Source organism: Hakea prostrata, chromosome 5 (assembly GCF_041222555.1).
Source record: "Hakea prostrata isolate BN-2017 chromosome 5, UWA_Hpros_2, whole genome shotgun sequence".
NCBI classification, from domain to species: domain Eukaryota; kingdom Viridiplantae; phylum Streptophyta; class Magnoliopsida; order Proteales; family Proteaceae; genus Hakea; species Hakea prostrata.
In genome coordinates this window covers 53,335,606-53,345,420 of record NC_142604.1, presented here as the reverse complement: position 1 = coordinate 53,345,420, position 9,815 = coordinate 53,335,606, and the positions used below count along the sequence as shown (strand labels likewise).

Sequence of the window (9,815 nt, the reverse complement as noted above, 5' to 3'; positions counted from 1 at the left end):
AATGCACCAGACTAAAGCATGGTCACTACTAATATGCAATTTTGCTTCAGTGCTGCGAATTTAGCTGCGAATGGTGGTGATGAAGCCAAGTCGTCCAAAGAATAATAACCGTTGATTAAACCCATGCAGTAGTTTGCTTGTTTTAAGTGAAGTAAAATCGGTAGACCGATTTGGCTCAACGAGATTTCAAACCAAACCAATTTGCTAAACCGAACCGAGGCATTTCAAAATGCCAAATCGTTACTCTTCCTTTTGCCTGTTTCTTTTGTTTATTCTGATGAAAATTGTTCACATTTTGATGTTCATGGCTGCATCACACCTCTTTTTTGAATACAGGTATCAATAATATAGAGATAGCTCACGATTAGGTCTGCAAGAGCAGTCTCAAATGTGTATTCTTCAAGAAGCTCTTTTAGCAACTCCGTATCTAGTGTTAAATCCCACATGCTCTATAGAGCAAACCAGATGACAGTGAAAAAAAAAATACAGAATGTAAATATAGTTTCAGAATTGCCAAATGTTCAAGGTGGAACATTATGATTACAAATATCATAAACGAGCAAAAAAGAGATCCAGCCTCACCTCAAAGGTATCGACAACGTCATCAACCCCATCTTATGGAAGAAAAAAAATATATAGAAAAAGATAAAGAAAAAATTGTTGTATTTCACAAGTTATGATCCCTATATTGAAATAATATTATAATTTACAAACTGAATCATAACTAAGTATCATAAATAAGTGACCATTAGTTATAGGTTATTGTGAAAGGTTACATTTCATAAATTACCATAAACCCGATTTTTAATAAGTGCTCAATGGTATTGGCAATTAATGTTTTTTATGGAAAAACGCATGTGAGTCAATGTATATATAAAAAGTCATTGAACCTCACAAATGCATTAAGTTAGACACCATCATGGGGTTGCTAGGGTTTAGAAGAATCATTTACATCATTTTGTTATATTTGCAAAAATCTCTAGTGGGATCAATGGTAGGAGGTATATGAAAGGATACTCGATTTGTTTTATCGCATGGATTTAGATTTTCATGCTTATTTTTTTTGTTTAATTTTTAACATTTGGCATTAGAACCTTTTTTTAACATCTACCTTGATCCAAGAAAGTCATGGTTTTTGGCATATCTTATGATAGTTTTTCAAATTTTCAATAAAAAAGAAGTTATTAAGTAAACTCTAATCTCTATGTATATTTGTAATTTTATATCATGTTTTTCTCCTTTTAAATATTTTTACCCAATAGGGATTGATTGATCATGATTTTGTATTATTCTATTGGAGTTTCATCTCTGTTAAAGAAGGAATTTATTTAAAACCCTTTCTTATGATATGATTTTTGTGTCTTAAAAAAAAAAGTGTAAGAAGAAGTTTTTTTTTTTTTTTTTTTTTTTTTTGGGTTACATAAGAAGAAGTCCTACGTTAGGATACTTTCATTATTTATTTTGTTATTTGTTGAAATCCTGATTAAGTGTAACTACATATATTTGACCAAAAAAAAAAAAAAATCATACTCAGTCCCTTTTATTCCTAAATTAAGGAGAGAAATGATAAATGAATGAAGATACTTGTGATCATTTATTTGTTTTATTAGTTAATGAAATCTTCTAAAATATGTTTAATATGTATTAATGAGTTGTCATTTAATGAATACTTCTTTAAGAATGATTGCATCATATATTTATTGTCACTTTTTTTTTTTTAATGATAATTGAGTGAAAAGACCAATAATGGGTAAAAAACAAGTACTGAGTATCATCACATACTGTGATAATAATTTTCTTAAGGGAAATAATAAAAATATTGATTTCATTGCAGTAATATTTAATTTAATTTACTTTTAATTTGGATAAAATATTTCTAATTTTTGTATATTTGAACCAATATTTGTCATTTTATACAGGATAAAATTATGACATTTATTATTTATGCTTAATTATCTAATTGTATGTAATTTCAGTATATGATTCTATTGAAGCATGCAATTTTTTTGATATATAGTCATGCACAAAATCAAATATCATGAGATCAATATAATTTGATTAATTAAGATTAGCCACAGCATCTTTTACTATTTAAATTATATATTAAGAGCCTCTAAATCACATAAAATATATGACATCATTGTAATTAATATATATTAATATAATGGAATTTGTCCCACAGAACTTTTGTCATATTAATTTGATTAATTAAGATGATACAACAAATTATATTTCTTAATCTACCCACATGAATTGAGAAAATGAACATGATTTGTTGATTTCATCATTAAATTGATATGAATATATTTTAGAAAACATAGCCCACAGGCGATTTTTTTGTATATTGTTTGATTCATATTCTTCCTTACTTTACACTGATAAATTATTATTATTATTTATTTTCTTCAAATCATTGATGTAAGTGTGTATATTTTATTTATGCAGTTTCATTATTTATGAATATGTTTGATATTAAATGTGATGGTCCTGAACTAAAGGATGATAACTATAAGGTTTGGAAGAAGTTGATTCGCCTTCAATAAGGGTGGATGATTATTGACTATCCCATCCGAAAAGAAAAACCACCTACAGTTATTAATACTATCACTAAGGGAAAAAAATAATCTTTATGATCATTGGGAGTAGTCCAACCGCCTTAGCGTTATGTATATAAAAACCAAACTTTTTCCTAGTATTCGTGGTTCTATCGAGAGGCATACCAAGGCTAAAGAATTGTTGAAGGCTGTTGATGAATAAAGTGAGTCTTCTGAAAAAGCACATGCAATGACCCTAATTTTGCAGTTAATATCTCTATGGCTCACTAGTGTAAGAGGTATACGTGAACACATCATGAGGATGAGGGATATTGTCGCTCAGCTAAAAAATTTAGAGGTTGATATATCTGAGTCATTCCTTATATACTTTATTCTAAACACTCTTCTACCACAATATGGACCTTCAAAAATCTCTTATAACACACATAAGGAAAAATGGTTAATTAATGAACTCATGACTATGTGCATTCAAGAGGAAGGCTGACTAATTATGGAGTTAGGGGAAAGTGTTCATTTGGGCGCCACAAAGAAAGACCAAAGGGAAAGGCAAGCAAAAGAGAAATGGTAAAATACCTTTCCAATTTGACATTAAAAAGGAATCCAAATGCTTCTTTTGTAAAAGGAAGGGACATATGAAGAAGGATTGCGCTAAGTTTAAGGCCTGGCTCAAAAAGAAAGGTAGTTATATCTCGTGTCTGTTATGAATTTAATATGATTAATACAAGTCATAACACATGGTAGATTGACCTGGATCTTCAATCCATATTTCGAATTCCTTGTAGGGTTTTCTCAACCACAGGAAGTGAACAATGCATCTATTCAAGAAATAAGATGCAATCGCATGTTGAAGCTATTGGAACCTACAGATTAGTACTTAATAGTGGTTTTGTCTTAGTTTTAGAAAAGACCTTTTATGTTTCGAGTTTTTTGAGAAACTTGATCTATGTTTCAATACTTTTACCTTTGGAATATTCCTTTAACTTTTCATATTCATTTTTTAGTTTATTATTTTGTAGTCAATAGGTGACAATGGAGTAATATGTTCTTCTTTTTTGTTATATTATAACTAGGGTATTATTAAATAGATATTTACATGTAAATGTTTATATTTTGAAATAAACCCTAACACTAGCATAACTCAAGATTAGTCAAATAATATCTGGATGAAGTTCGATAGTGTTCAGCAACATAACATGCACAATAAGTTGCTTCACGTTAATGGTGTATAAACAAGCATATGACCAAAAGCTCCTCCAAAGTTTTAAAATAAGATAATGGAGTAATCCTATTGGTTCACTAATTCCATGTCCTCCATAATCATATGTTATCAATGTTTTTAGAAATGCAACATAAATTTTTAAATCCATATTTCTTTTGCCCCCTAAACTTCAGCATCTCAAGTCAATAACAAGTTAGCACATCATTTTTATTTGGTGCTCATAACTTTATACAAGGGAAGGGATAAATACTTTTTCTTTCTTAGATCTTAGGTTCATATGGACCAACTCACATGCACTTTTACAATATCCTCACTTTTACAATATCCTCACAATAGTGGAGAAAACCCTAGCGAAGTAGCAGCAGAATTCTGAGCGCCATCCAGCTTTCCCCCGTTTGAGGCGGAGAGCCTTACCTTTGCGGCTCTCCGCCTCCCCTGCACCCCTCTCCGATCTTCTTCCCTCCCTGCTTCTTCTCCGCCTCCCCTCCCTGCTCCTTCTCCGCCTCCCTCCTCCCTGCTCCCCTCTCCCATCTTCTTCCCTCCCTGCTCCATCTCCGCCTTCCCTGCTCGATCTTCGCCTTCCTGCTCATCTCTGCTTCCTTCTCCCGCCTTCTTACCCGCTTCCGTCTTCTCCCTGCTCATCTCTGCCTCCCCTCATCTTTGCTTCCCTGTCTCTCATCTCTGCTTCCATCTTCTCTCTCTTCTCCTCTAATCCACTTTCCTGGCTTCTCCCTCTTTCCCGTCTCGCTTCCCTCTCTTCCCTCTCTGTTTCAATAACCAGATCTAGGGTTTCCCCTTAGATCTGCTTGTTCTTTCGGTACATCTGGTTGTAGTATTTTTTTCCCTTTTTTTTTTGTTATCAAATAATATCTCAGTTCTCTAGTTGCAGCGTTTATTTGGTGCACGCCGCAGAACATCTCTTGGTTTGGGTACAAGTTCTTCTGCGGCGAACTTGACAGGTACGCCTCTAAGGCAGAGCCGGATGACAGGTCTGAACCTTCTCCGCACTTTTGCTGCTACCATCGCCACAACCGTACGAGTTTTGTGTCCGCCCTTGAGGCGTGTTGTATGTCCCCCTATGAGGGTGTTGTATGTCCGCCCTATGAGGCGTGTTGTATGTCCGTCCTTGAGGCGTGTTGTATTTCTTTGCTGCTGTAGATGTTACAGTCTTTGTTCTAAGGGTTCTTTGGGCGTGATCCTTTTTGGGCTCGACCTTGCCCTTAGCCTAGATGACCCTGTCTATTGCATGTACGACAGTTTGGTCACTTTCCGCTCCTTGGTTTGTTTCGAACCTTGTGTGTTCATGCAATTCTGTCTGTACTTTCTTTAGTTATTTGAATGAAGTACTATTTACCAAAAAAAAAAAAAACAATAGTTTTATATATAATTTAAATATGCAGTAGGATTATGTCTCTTTTCCCAATAAGAATCAAACTCTTGATCTCATAAGTTCTTTTTATCTTTTACAAGCTCCTCATAAGTTTTTTATCCTTCACAAACTAAGCAAATTTTTTGAAGTTGAGGAATAATTATTTTGTATATAACAAGGCTTTACCCTAATCTCAAAAAAAAAAATCTAAATTCTAGAACTCATATTATAAGGGTCTTACTGAAGAAAAAAAAATTCATACTCCAAGCTAGGGTTTGGTCTTTGCCAGCAGAATACTGTCATTCTTTCGTTGAAGTGATAAAATTATTTCGATAGTTTATTATCCTCAGCTCATTGTCTTTTATTATACTTGATAAAAAGAGAAACACAAGCCCAAAACCCTTACTAAAAAATGAATGAGTCCAAAAAGTACAGTCTTGAGAAGAAACCAAGTGGTTACTAATTGAGCCATGAATCAGCCAGCTTGGTGAAAGCAACCATTGAAGAGCCACAGTCAGACCAAGCTGCCATGGCCTCTTCTTTTATTTTCTGGCTCCGCTCCCTAAGCACTCTCCCTTCTTCTGATTCCATTAATGCTGTTATCTTTTTCTCGACCACTCCTGCACTCACTAGCCCATCTTCCGATTCTTCCATTTGCATCGCCAGTTTTTCTTCCACCAAAAAGACACTGTTCATACGCTGTTCAGCATAAAGAGGCCATCCCACCATAGGCACCCCAGCACACATCGCTTCCAACACAGAGTTCCACCCACAATGAGTCACAAATCCACCAACTGATTCATGATTTAGCACCTCAACTTGTGGCGCCCATGATTTCACTAAAAGGCCCTTCTCCTTGTTCCTATCCAAGAAACCTTGCGGTAACAAAGCTTCCAAATCAGGCTCTTTATGTTTAAAAGCCACGTGTTTGTTATTGTCCTCAGAGATCGGCTGCCGCACAACCCACAAAAACCTCTGACCGCTCTTTTCCAACCCAATGGCGATCTCCTTTACTTGTGCTGCCGAGAAAACACCTCCGCTTCCAAAACTCAAGAACACCACGCTTCGTTTTGGCTGTGCATCAAGCCATATCAAGCACGGATCTTCAGTTTCATTCTCGCCATTTTGACTCTTTGGGTCCGTTATCAATGGCCCTACGCAATAAACAGGGGGTACTGGAGCATCCGGTTGGCTTAAACCATCAGTGATAGCTTTGACAAATGGTGAATCAAGACTATCAAAAGAGTTCATCAGAATTCCCTTTGATCTGGGTAGGTTTAGACCTATATCTAACAAGTCATAGTAGTTTGGATGCCCTCGATCCTGGACCGGTTCGGGCAAGTATGAGGCCGGCATGGGAGGCAAGCCTGGGAAGTGAAGTTGGGTTGTGGGTATGTCTTTGAAGCTCTCAGTGAGTTGGTTGTGAAGGACTGGAAGATAGAGAAAGAAAGAGAGTATCACAGCACCGCCAGTGAGAAAGTAGTAAGTAGGGATGCCAAGTTCGGATGCCACACCAAGTGCAGGTGTAGTGAACATATCTATAACAAAAGCTCGAACCCTAGTGGTTTCTGAGATGGTTTGGAGAGCATCGCGGACATTTGGGTTGTTGAGGCGAATGGTTTCTGTAAGGCTTCGATCAGGAGAAGGTTCCAAGGAGAGGGTGGGAAGGCGGTGGAGGGTAATGGAAGGGATGGTTTCAGAGATGTGACTGAGGAAGGCTGTGGCCTTAGGGTTGTCGGTGTCCGATTTGATGAGCACAGTGACAGAAAAACGATTGTGGTAGTGGTGGATGATAAGCTTGGCAAGCTCCACCATTGACACAAGGTGTCCCATGCCCATCACCGGATACAACACTACTGTCCCTTCCATTTTTTTTCGCTTCGTATGGTTTCCCCTGTTCCTCAGAGCTATTTAAGGCGCGAGACATTGAATATGAATAATGTTTTTTGGTCAGAGACAGTCAATACGGATGCAATCCATAACGTCATTGCATTCGTCGGCTTTTTATTAACAAGCTGAAAGGATTCTAGCTATCAATTATGTGGACATCTGGAACTATTTTCTTGGCGGAAGACAAAACATTCGTTATCTTATCGCATCAAACTTGTCTATTGATTTATATTTTACCCAAAAAAAAAAAAAAAATCTATTTATCCCGTGCGGACCAAGTTTTTGTCTTTGACTTGAATCCTCCCGTTATAAAATTCTTTTATTTTTGGCCTCTTTGTTGATAGAGATGATAAGATTTAAATTTTTTTTTTCTTTTCTGGTGGAGACGATAAGAGTCAATTTAGTGATTCGGAGGACAAAAACTGCCAATTAGGAACTAGACAATCGTAGAAAAACAATCAATTACGACAATCATGAAGAAGTAAAAAGTAATAACCAATTAGGTGAATCAATAGTAGGTTCAATTACGACAATCAAGACTATTTTCAAAGAAGTCAACCTAGAGATGTCTTGAGCATGAAGGAACTAAACGGTTATGGAAGAGACATGATCCCACAAGGTTCAGAATATGCAATTATGCCCCATATAAAAACTACAACTAAAAAAAAACCGCAACTAACACATATTAAGGGGATAAAACTCTATGATCGGGGCGGCTACAGACGAGGCTTCTGAATTGATCCAAAGGTAAAAAATATGAGGTAAACCATATATGGGGCACTTAAGACAACAGTGTATGTATTGAACAGAGTTTCAACTAAGGCTATCCCACAGACACCATTTGAGTTGTTCAAGGGTTGGAAACCGAGTTTGCGACATATACGTGTTTGGGGATGTTTGTCTGAGGTAAGAATCTACAACCCACAAGAGACAAAGCCGGACCCAAGGACCATTAGTGGGTATTATGTTGGATATGCAGAAAGGTCTAAGGGATACAAATTTTATTGTCAATCTCATACAACTAGGATTGTGGAATTAAGAAATGCAAAATTTCTTGAGAATGACTTGATTAGTGGGAGCGATCAATCCAGAGACTTAGTTTGTGAAAAAGATCATTTATATATTCACCCTTCGACCTCAAATTTAAGATTGGTTGCTGTTCACAATACCCCTTCAAAACAATCGAATGTTGAGCAACCGGTCATTGAAGATCCGCAACTCGCTGATGTTGATCTAGTAGATCCAATTGCTCAACAATTACTGCAGAACTTGTTGAGCAATATCCTCCTCAGGAGGGTGTTAATGCAAATTAAGAAGATCTACGAGAATCAAGAAATCAACAATTCCCAGTCATTACGTAGTTTATTTACAAGAATATGACTATAATACAGAGCTGATAATGATCTTGAAACATTTTTACAAGCCATGAGTTGCAATGAATCTAATCTGTGGTACAGTGCCATGACGGAAGAGATGAATTCTATGACATCTAATGTAGTATGGGATTTGGTAGAGTTGCCCAATGGGATGAAGGCTACTAGTTGTAAATGGGTCTTCAAAACTAAAAAGGATTCATTGGGCAACATTGAGAGATATATAAAGCTAGACTTGTTGCTAAAGGATTTACTCAAAATGAGGGAATTGATTATATAGACACATTTTCTCCAATATCTAAGAAAGATTTCTTTCGTATAATTTTGGCATTGGTTGTTTACTTTGATATGGAGTTGCACCAAATGGATGTAAAAACTGTGTTCCTCAATGAAGATCTAGAGGAGGAGATTTACATGAAACAACCTGAAGGATTAACTTCTAGTAATAGTGAGCATTTGGTCTGCAAGCTTAAGAAATTCATATACGGATTGAAACAAGCCTCTAGACAATGGTATTTAAAATTTCATAATGCTAAATTTTCATTTGGTTTTATAGAGAACATCATTGATCAATATATATACCAGAAAGTCAATAAGAGTAAAATTTGCTCCCTTGTGCCATATGTGGATGATATTTTACTTGCAACCAATGATAATGAGTTTCTATATAAGGTGAAACAATTCCTCTCTAAGAGTTTTGACATGAAAGATATGAGTGATGCTTCTTATATTATTGGCATTAAGATCCATAGAGATAGACCTCAAGAGATTTTAGGTCTATCTCAAGAAACCTATATCAATAAAATATTAGCAAGATTTCAGATGACGAATTGTTCACCAAGTGTAGCACCCATTGTAAAGGGTGAAAAATTCATTTTGAATCAATGCCTGAAGAATAATCTAGAAAGGGAACAAATGAACAACATGTCATATGCCTCAACAATTGGAAGTTTGATGTACGCTCAGGTTTGCATTAGACCTGACATTGCTTTCGTTGTAGGAATGTTGGGAAGATATCGGAATAACCCTGGAATAGACCATTGAAAAACTGCAAAAAAGGTGATGAAGTACCTTCAAGGTACTAAGGACAATCAAGAGTTAGTCGGTTACTGTGATTTGAATTTTGCTGGTTGTTGGGAAGATATCGGAATAACTCCGCCAGTGTTTTGCTGCCGGTCCCAAGCCCGGGTAAAGGAGAAGGGTTGGTGCGTCAGGTCGGCAGCCGGCACCGGAAAAAATCTGGCCAAACCTTTTTTCATGGATTCGACCTTATATGATAAAAGCTATGCTAGGGCGTTCCCCGACAAAAGAAGCGATGCGCTACACTATGGCCCGGGTGTAGTGATAAGTGGGCAAGGGTTAGCTAGGGCGTCCCCTGTAAGCGACGCATCGCATCGGCGCCCGGATGC

General features: G+C 36.4%; 1 pseudogene; it reads right to left on the bottom strand.

The window, feature by feature from the left end:
* Positions 1–5,524: 5,524 nt before the first annotated feature.
* On the bottom strand, positions 5,525–7,012 carry LOC149016517 (UDP-glycosyltransferase 88F3 pseudogene; annotated as a pseudogene).
* Between the last annotated feature and the right edge of the window lie 2,803 nt (positions 7,013–9,815).